We start from the raw sequence: 10,510 nt of genomic DNA on the forward strand, positions 1-10,510 counted from the left end.
GGCTTGAGTTACTGCTCCTGGCCTAGTTTTATTTTTATTTTATTATTATTATTATAATTTTTGAGATGCAGTCTCACACTGTCGCCCAGGCTGGAGTGCACTGGCACCATCTCAGCTCACTGCAACCTCCACCTTCCAGGTTCAAGCGATTCTCCTGCCTCAGCCTCCCGAGTAGCTGTGATTACAGGCGCCTGCCACCACATCCGGCTAATTTTTTGTATTTTTAGTAGAGACGGAGTTTCACCATGTTGGCCAAGCTGGTCTCGAGCTCCTGACTTCATGATCCACTTGCCTCAGCCTCCCAAAGTGCTGGGATTACGGGCATGAGCCACTGCGCCCAGCCTCTAGTTTTATTTTTAATCAGCTATCCTGATATTCCCAGGACCACCTCTAATTAAATAGGAGTTTTATTCTAAATTCTGCTCAAAAAAAAAATTAATGCAGTGGCCCAAGTTAATGTGTTGGTAGTTTTCAATATACGAAAATGTATACGTAACACATTTGTGTGGGTGTGTTGTTTTTATTAAAATTTTGAATAGGAAAATCTTCATAGTAAAAAACATTCAAAGTGAATGTTGGCAGAGCCCCTGGAAGCCCTTTGGGAGGAGTCTTGGAGAGAAAGAGAGAGGATTTCATCAGGGTCACAGGTTGGGGCAGGAGGGCAGGGCCTTGGAGGCCTCTCTGCCGTCCCCAGGCCTTTCAGCTTCCTCAGATATAACCTGGAGGAGGCAAGGAGAGGGTGTGGAAGGCTGGAGGCCTCTCAAGACAGGGACCAGGGTTGGATTGAGGAAAATAAAGACTAATTCAGGTGGTGAGCAGAAGAAAAGAAAGGTCCCTGGCCCCATGCAGTGCTAAGAAAGAGCCCATAATCTTGGTGACGCAAGGCCAGTAGGTTAAACCCAGAATAATCATAATGAAAACAATCTGTTTGCACCATTGGATGCTTCCAGAAATTCCCGGGAGCAAGTCCAAGATGGAGAATCCCAGCCGGAAGTGTTGCTGGTTGGAACTGAGAGGGCCATTCTGAGACCCGGCTTCTAAGGACAGGGTGAGGGGTGCTGGCCCCCTCAGGGGAGCAGCTGCCAGGGGAAGGGGGCAGTCTGCAGGCTGCAGAAACAACAGCTGGCTTTAATGTTCTCAAAAGAGCAGCCCTTCACTGAAATCCATTTGTTCTCTCTTCTCTGAAACCGGAAGCCGACTCCAGGGCTTGCTCCTCAGGAAATCTGCCTGAAATGCAGTGGGACAGCTGACCACAGGCCCCTACTCACCACACCCCAGGGGATCTATGATAGACACAGTAAAACAAGGTAAAGCCCTGACAGGGGCCTGGCTATCTGCTGGCTGTCTCTTCAGCTGCTGGGGTGGTTCTCTGCAGGTGCCTGGCCCGGAACTAAGGTGATGAAAGGGCCCAGGGAGCATGGAGTGCAGAGATACTGCTGGCCGCCTTTCACCTTTCCTCCCCTTCCCCACACAGTCACTCTGAGGAATCCCATTCTTTTCTTTATTTTTCTTCTTTTCTTTTTGAGATGAAGTTTTACTCAGTTGCCCAGCCTGGAGTACAATGGCCCAATCTTGGCTCACTGCCACCTCTACCTCTCAGGCAAGCGATTCTCCTGCCTCAGCCTCCCAAGTAGCTGGGATTACAGGCATGTGCCACCACGCCCAGCTAATTTTGTATATTTTAGTAAAGATGGAGTTTCACCATGTTAGCCAGGCTGGTCTCGAACTCCTGATTTCAGGTGATCCACCTGCCTAGCCCTCCCAAAGTTCTGGGATTACAGATGTGAGCCACCGCTCCCGGCCTGGGGAGTCTCATTCTTATGATGCGATTACCCAGTGTCCCTGTGTCAGACCTCTGGTGCCAAGAGAGACCTTAGAGATCACCTGGTCCCACACCTTCATTTTACAGACGGGGGAACTGAGGCTCAGGGAGGTGATTTTTCCAAGGTTACCTGCCTAGGCTTCCTGGAGCCAGCTCTGTGCTCTTCTAAAACCACCACTTACTTTCCCATGGACGGAGGTGACGTGTCAAGCGCCTCTCACCTCTATTAGCCAGCCTGGTGTCTCCTGAAAAGCAGCGAGCATGTGCATGTGTGCACTGACAATGTGTACCCCTGCATGTCAGAGAGGGCACTTATGCGTCTCTGCAAACTGCTGGACATCATTTGCTGGTATGTACCCTAGTTAGGTGCTGAGACTAGGGTGAGGGCTAAGGAAAAGGCTGGGGTTGGGGGGCGTGAGTGAGCACTGAGATTCAGGAAGTTGTCAGTAAGACTGAGGAATGTCCTTGGGGGTCTTTGACTGGGGCTGGTGTTGAGTCTGAGTTAGACAGGTCAGAGAAGTCAGCCCAGAAAAGGAGGCTCATGAAGGACACTCCAAATGTTCATTGGAAGAGGGACTTGCCCCAGTCAGAAAGACCAGGGCTGGAAAACAAGAGGCATGTTTGGGAAATGTCCAGTAGTAGTAGACAGTCTGTGGAGCAGGGTTTATTGGGGGAGCAAATAGCTAGCAGGTATTGATTGAGCACTCGCCATGTGGCAGATGCTGAGCTAGGTGCTAGAGACAAAGAGGCTTGAGTTGAGAGTTCCTCGTGAGTGTGTTCTGTTCATCTTCCTAACAGCTGCACAGACAGCCTGCTCTGTGACCCACACTCTGAGCTCTAAGGAGGAGGAAGCACACCCACACCCACACCCTTGAGAACTCACTGACCACAGGGAAGAGTCCACGGAGGCAGACCCAGAACGGAGTGCAGAGAGCAATGGGAACCGCCTGGGACTTGTTCTCAATTGTGTCCTCACACCCACACACTGACCTCCCAGGGCTCTGCAGCCAGGCTCCCTGTGCCTCCCTCACCCTGGAGAGAGTCTGAACTCCCGGAATGCGCGTGTGTCCATCCCCTCCCCCTGCAGAAGACGCTCAACTGACCCAGCTAAGAACCACCAGCCCAAAGGCAAGCCCAAGTCCTGGCGTGACAGGAGCATTCAGCGCTCACAGTTTATCTGTGGAGAAGAATCCCAGGCGCTGGGTTTCAGAATCAAGGGCACTGGTGCGGAGGAAGTCTCCATCAGACCTCGCCTGACTCCTGGCACTGTGGGTCCCCGAGGGCCCCAGGCAAGGAGGACCCCAGCTCACCCATTCTCTGCTTCACATGGATGCCTGTGGCTCCTGGCTGACCTCAGTGTCTCTCCCCAGGATAACGGGACTAGGGGAGCCTCCCTTCACAGTTGGAAAGCACCTTAGTTCCTTCTACTGTCTCAAACCTCTCCATGGGCGTCGGCAGAGCTGCTGTGGTTTTCATCTTACAGACGAGGCCCCAGAGGCTTGAGGGCGAATGGTGCTCAAGGGTGAGGTCTCTCTGAGGCTGGTGCCCTCCCCACACCCGGGGCCCTGCCTGGCAACTTTCCCCCAAGACCCCGCTCCCTTTAGCTACTGGGACTTCCCTCCCAATGCAGGCCGTGTGTGCCCTGCTCCTATGCGGTGGTGGGACAGGTTTCCAAAACCAACGGCAAAGTTTCCTGAAAGGCTCCAGCTTCCAGGACTCTTGGCAGGGCTCTGCCCAGGAAGCAGTGAGCTGGCACTTTCCTGGCTGTGTGCTTATAGCTGACCCTGGCCTCAGAGGCCTTCCTCTCGTTATCAGGAAAGGATGCCAAGGAGGAGGGGGGAGGCTCTGGGGAGAGTCCAGGCCTTTGTGGGAACCATCCTAAGGGAAGTGGATGCTTCTGAGCAGCCCTGCCTGGCTCTGGGCCTTGCCCACCCTCATCTTCAGCAGGGCTTTGGCACTGGAAAGAATGAGCTTCAGCTCCTGAGCCTTGCAGGAGTCAGAGGTCAGCACATTCCAGGGCTCAGCCTTTCCGCCTCGGTCAAAAACTCTCGGCAGACCAAAGGCCCAGGCCACAGTCCACTGAGAGTTTTTGACCAAGGCAGAAATTCTTCTCCACAGATAAACTGTGAGATAAACTGGGCGGTGACACCAGCAGCCTCCCCTCTGACGGGCAAAGCTCTTGGGGCCTGCCCTTGGCCACCCAGCCTGGACTTCTGCCAACACACAACAAGGCCGCTGCCAGACCCCAGACCACGGCCTGTTCCCAGAGCCTAGGCCCAGCCACTGGGATGGCTTCTCTGCTGGTGTCCAAGGCTCACAGATTCCTGTTCTGCTTTCCCTCCAGACATCTTCTCCGGTCTTCCTGGTCTCCCCTCAGGCACACATGCCTCTCCTCCCCTTATGCTTCTGTCCCCTCTCTCCTCTGCCTGGACCGTTCTCTCTTCATCCCTCAGCCCCAGCTCTCCCCTCAATCCCTGGGATGCCTCTATGAACCCCCTGGAGGGCTGGTCCCTCTGTCCCATGCCCTGGACTTCTCTGCAGCACTCCTCATGGCCACCGCAACTCTCTTGGGAGTGATCCGTTGACTCACTCTGGCTGCAGGAGGGCTGGGACAGTGCCTGCTGCCTGTGTGCCAGCCAGACACAGTGCGAGTGCCCACCCGCGCTAACTGGGGAAGCAGAGATGATGGAATGTTTTAGCACGATTGGGGTCCTCAGAAGGTATTTCCATGAGGTCCTGCACACAGCTGGGGTGGGAGGAGGCAGTTTGGGGCCTGGTCGATGTGGGACTCACATGAGAGAACAGGCCAGGATGGGGTGCCGCGTAGGTGGGTCAGAGAGGTGGTCGTCCACCTGGGACACCATGTCTTATATATGTTTGCAGGGGTGAAAAGAGACCTGTCTAGGGGCAGTGCCCAGCGAGGGGACCCTCAAACGAGGGGCAGAGTCCCTGAAGCCTTTGTACAATGCCACCAAGGGTGCTGCCCCTTCTTCACCAGCACTTCCTCCTTGCAGGGAGGCTGCAGTGGTGTCAGAGGTGGTGGGTTCAAACCTGCTCCTGTCTTCTCTCTGGAGCCCCCCTTTCCTCATCTGTGAAGTGGGGATGGTAAGAGCTAACTGGCAAGGTTATTGAGTGGTCAGCTGAGGGAAAGTTCTTGAAAGGTGTTACTGAATCAAACGTCATTTTGCTTTTTCCTTCTCTGCAGAATCACAGGCCAGAGGTGAGAGCTGGGGAAAGGGAAACTGTCCCAGTCCTGGGAGTGGTCATTACAGACGGAAATTGCCCTTCAGCTGATGGTAAAGGACTGCAAATCCTATTCATGTGACTCAGGCCTCTGGTGTGCCTTCTGGGAAGAAAGCAGAAGAGGGTTCCTAACTGTTGAAGGGAAAAGTTTCCCTTTAGTCCTCCCAGCCACGTGGTTCGATACGCATGTACAAGCTGTTACCGGGGCCAGGCACTGTGCGGGCACCGGAAACATTAAGATGGAACGACACAGCTCTGCCCTGGAAGGGCTCCTTTCCCGGGATCAGGGACTCTGTGACTCCTTTTGGGGGGCAGAGTTGTGGACAAGAGTGCATTTTTCTAGAGAGATGGTCCACAAGTATGAGAGGCCAGGCTCTGTCTCCAGGTCTCTGTGTCTCCTTGATCCTTGGAGACCTCCCTCAGGTCCTGGCTTTCCTTTTGGATTCAGGGTTTCACTCTGTTCCCCAGGCTGGAGGGCAGTGGACCGATCATGACTTACTGCCGCCTCCACCTCCTGGGCTCAAGCATTCCACCTGCCTCAGCCTCTCAAGTAGCTGAGACCACAGGCACACACCACCAGACCCATATAATGTTTTTATTTTTTGTAAAGACAGGCTCTCGCTATGTCTTTACATCGCAGGCTGGTCTCGAACTGCTGGGCTCAAGTGATCCACCCACCTCGGCCTCCCAAAGTGCTGGGATTACAGGCATGAGCTACCACACCTGGCTTAGCCCTGACTTTCAATTCCATCTCTGTTCTCCAGCACAGGCTGTCTCTGCAGCTCCAGGCTGTTCTGGCAGCTGCCACCAATGCCTTTTCCACGTGGGGAGCTACTTGAGGTTCCTTCCCCCCTTAACTCAAATGATGACAGCTCCAGCTTTTGGTTACTCAGGCCAAACTCTTAGAGTCATTCTAGACCCTTGTCTTTCAAAATGTACACCCAATCTATCAGCCAGTCCTGTCAGCTCTATTTTAAAATATACGCAGAAACTAAATGATAGTGATAGAAAATAGATCTGAGGGGCTTGGAGTGTGGAATAAGGGGGAGAAAAAAGATCAGGAGAAAATTTGGAAGCTGATGGGAATGTGAAGTATCTTGACTGTGGAGATGGTTGAGTGGGTGTATATGTGCATCAAAATACATGAAATTGTACACTATATGTGTGGCTTAATATGTGCTAGTTATGCCTCAATAAAACGGTTATTTATTTATTTTTTTAAAGTCAGATATTTTCAGTGACTTCTGTGAGACCCTGGACTAGTCCCTTCCCCTCTCTTAGTCTCAGCTGCCCAATTAGTGAAACAGGGGTCTTTAAGGGACCTTCCAGTTGGGGCTGTGTATGCCCACCATGACCGTGCTCCCCACATCTCAGAAGGAGCTCCCATCCTGGGGTGGGGGGTAGTGGGACTGTGTGACCCAGGTTTCTTCCAGCGCTCTTCTGAGCTCAGCTCAACCCAACAGCCTTCCTGCAGAAGTGACTCAGACCAAGTTGAGAGGTTAGTTGGGGAGAGGGGGATGCCAGGAAATCGGGCTAAATCCTGTAGGAAAAATAAGTTGGTGAGTAAATCCATGGCCCCACACTGCATGAAGCCTTCTCTTCAGGCACAGAAAAACTCCAGGGAACTGGAGAGGAGCCAGAGATCTTGACCAACACCTACATTTGACAGGTGGGGAAACTGAGGCCCAGGAGAGGTCATTTTTCCTTCCTTCCTTCCTTTCTTTCTTCTTTTCTTTCTTTCTTTCTTTCTTTTTTTTTTTTTTTTTTGACAGGGTCTCACTGTTAGCCGGGCTGGAGTGCGACCTCTGCTCACTGAAATCTCCATCTCCTGGGTTCAAGTGATCTCTGTCTCAGCCTCCTGAGTAGCTAGGACCACAGGCACACATCACCACACCTGGCTAATTTTTGTATTTTCAGTAGACACAGGGTTTCACCATGTTGGCCAGGCTGATCTTGAAATTCTTGCTTCAAGTGTTCCACCTGCCTTGGCCTTCCAAAGTGCTAGGATTACAGGTATGAACAACCATGCCTGGCTGAAGTCATTTTTCAAGTACACTGAGAAATCAAGCTGGAGTTGGTGAAGGAATGCAGGTTGCTGGACTCCTAATCCACTACTTAAATGTCACCTTCTCCATGAGGACTTCCTGACCACTCTGTTTCATGTTGTTTCATATTGCAACTTTCCCTTCCCCCCAGTATTTCTGATCACCCCTGCCTTGCACCTGTATTTTCCATAGCACTTTTCACTTTCTAATATGTAACATAATTTACTCATTTATTATATTTATTATTTGTCTCCTCCTGGTAGAATATAAGCTCCCCAAGGCTAGGGACCAGCGTGTGTTTTGTCAACTGATTCATCCTAAGCATCTGGAGTAGCCTTCAACAGTGCTTAGCATAAAGCTATCTTTAGTAGATACTTGTTGAGTCAATAAATTTATTGAAGGCCAATATCCTGCAAAGAACAAGGGGTTTTAACTTACTCTTATCTGAGTTCAGTTTACCCCTCCAGCACTGACTAGCTGCTTTATTTTACCTCCTTATGTTCCCACTTTCTCATCCACAAATATGATTTCACTGGACTACTATGAGACATAATGCAGACGAAGTGCCTAGCAGAGTGCCTGGCCAACAGCAGCGGACTTGGGCTAACATCAGAGAGCAGCAACTTTATTTAACAAATAAATGTTGTGGTAAAGCTCTGGCAAATTAAACAGGACAAGCAGGGTGTCAACACACTTGATTTGGATGGGAAGCTCTCAGATGAAATATTTTCTTCCCTCCTTGAGGGGGAATGTTCTGGTCTAGACCCAGTGAGTTTGAAAGAGCTGTGCAGGAGGAGTGAGGAGGCTGGGTGCTACGGTCTGACTGTGTCCGCAAGATTCATGTGTTGGAAGGATAATCTCCAAAGCAGCTGTGTTGAGAGGCGGGGCCTTAAGAGATTAAGTCATGAGGGTGAATGGATTAATGCAGATTATTACAGTTATGGGTTCCTGATAAAAAAGATGAAGTCAGTCCATTTCCTTTCTCTGTCTCACATGCCCACTTCCACCTTCTGCCCTTCTGCCATGCAATGCCCCTCACCAGATGCTGGCATCATGCTCTTAGACTTCTCAGCCTCCAGAACTGTAAGAAATAAATTTCTTTTCTTTATGAATTACCCAGCCTGGTACTCTGTTATAGCAAGAGATAACAGACTGAGACCCACAGCTCAGCTCAGCTCTTTCATTTCCTGGCAGTAGGGCTCAAGGCCACATACTTGATCTCTCAGGAACTCTTTCTTCTCATCTGTGAAATGGGACAAGAATGTCTTCTCTGCTGACTTCAGAAGGGTCAGAGGGATTGAAGGGGAAATCACAAGTGCAAATGCTTCGTGAGCAGTATAGGGCTGTGCCTTTATAGGTGAAATGGCTTCGGTTGGCAGCAGAGCTGCAAAGCTCTCATTTGTGATAAGATGCTTTCTGCTCTAGGTAGATGTTACAGGCTGAGTTGTGTTCCCCTGAAATGCATACATTGAAGACCTAACCTGCAGTACACCTTAGAATGTGACCATATTTGAAGACAGGATCTTTACAGAGGTAATTAAGTTAAAATGAGGTCATTAGAGTGGGCTCTAATCCAATATGGCTGGTGTCCTTATAAGAAGAGGAATTTTGGACACAGACACATTCAGAAGGAAGATAACATGAAGACACAGGAAGAAAGTGATCATCAACCAGTCAAAGAGGGAGGGCTCAAAATAAACGGATCCTGCCAACACCCCAATCTTGGACTTGCAGCCTCCAGAACTGTGAGATGGAAATTTCTTCTTGAAGCCATGCGGTTGGAGGTACTTCGTTATGGCAGCCCTGGGAAACTAAGACAGTAAGCCTGGATAGAACGCAGCAGACGTCAGCATGCCCAGAGAACCACGCTGCTCACTCTCTCCCACTCAGACCCCTCTGCACATATATTTGCCTCAAACATTGAGTCCCTGCCATCCAGCCCCTGCCTCCCTGGTCCTGGAGATTTCTAGCTAGGTCTCTCAGCCTGAAAGATCGGGTAGCTCAAGACGATTCCCCAAATCACCTTAGGCTGTCCCTAAACAGAGACCCTCAGGAACACACTATGTTGCACAAGCAGGAGGTTTCTGGAAGGGCCTCAGTCACATTGATTGAAAGAGAAAGTTTAGCCTCTTCTCTCCTTTTTTCTATTGACAGAAGAGAGAAGAAGGCTGAATTCTCTGAATATGGCTGGGCAGGCACCCAGGGCCCAGGGCCCAAACTCCTTTGTCCTTCCTCACACTCTGGATGTCCTGTATGGACATGCTGGCTTCCTTGGGTTGGGAGATCTACTTGTGTCAAGTGATCACCTATGAGCCACAGATGCTCAGATCACTCGTGTGAGGGCATAGGGCTCCAGGAGGCTGCTGGACAGGGCCAGACTCGCTTCTCCACTCAGAGATCATCTCCCTGCTGCAGCCACTCAGCCCTAGATCCTCCTGTCCTGAGCTGAGTTTTGATTTAGTCATGAGATGGGGTGGTGTCCTCTTGCCTCCCCAAGAATTGCCCAACCCCAGCTTCCTTTCACACAGGGAGCCCTTGAAACAGCTTTGGTCAACAATATAGGCTAAAGGTCAGGAGAACAAGACCAACATGTCAACGCTGGGAAGATCAACACTCTTGGAAGAGTTTCCAAGTCAAGTGAGAAGTAGAAATCACCTGCAACCTTGTTAGAAGGGATCTTATTTCTTCTGCAAAGTAAGGGGAAAAATATAAACAAAACAAGGTTTTTCTCAGTAAAATAAGGCCACCCACATACACTCCCCTTAAAAATCTAGGTTTGCCTGGAGTAACTGTGGGTTTTGGTCTATTGTCATATTACTGTCAAGCTGCAGCACATGCTCAGAGGCAATCTCCTTATTTGACTAGGTCCTGATTTAGGAAAAAGGGAGGACCCAGGCTGCCAAAAATCCAGAGGCAACATTCCCCAGCTCTTCTGTCCTTCCCTGTGTATCTGGCAGCCCCACATGGACACACCCTGGGGCCATGGGGGGAGGGGTTTGAATTCCAGCCCCACAGCCTTGCTCTCGGTTGCCTCCCACATATAAGAAAACAAAAGGTCAGCCACCCAAGCTCAGTCAGCGTGGAGGGATGAGCCCAAAAGGAGCTGATGATCCTGGAAAAGCATTCACTCCCCAGTAGCTGCTGGCTCGGGGTGTTTCAGGTCCACAGGGAATCCTTTTTGACGTAGGATGGCGCTCAGAGTTCAGACTTTAGCTTTGGGTGTGAATTTTCAGCCCTAGTCAAGTCTTCTCAGTGAGTGTTTTAGACCCTTGCTCCCTCCTTCGTGCCTCTCCTGACCGCCCTAAATATGGATGTTTTCTAACAGAAGCTGAACAACGCTCAGACGTCAAGGTCTGTGGCCTCTAATCTATTTGTGTGAAGGATCAAATGAAAATGGACT

General features: G+C 50.6%; 1 long non-coding RNA gene across 1 annotated transcript; it reads left to right on the top strand.

The window, feature by feature from the left end:
- Window positions 1-472: 472 nt before the first annotated feature.
- On the top strand, window positions 473-6,399 carry LOC140713493 (uncharacterized). Its single transcript, XR_012095583.1, has 3 exons — window positions 473-2,171; window positions 2,621-3,344; window positions 5,028-6,399. It is a non-coding gene; the product is annotated as an uncharacterized lncRNA (long non-coding RNA).
- The last annotated feature ends 4,111 nt before the right edge of the window (window positions 6,400-10,510 follow it).

This window comes from Chlorocebus sabaeus, chromosome 15 (assembly GCF_047675955.1).
Source record: "Chlorocebus sabaeus isolate Y175 chromosome 15, mChlSab1.0.hap1, whole genome shotgun sequence".
In the NCBI taxonomy this organism is placed as follows: domain Eukaryota; kingdom Metazoa; phylum Chordata; class Mammalia; order Primates; family Cercopithecidae; genus Chlorocebus; species Chlorocebus sabaeus.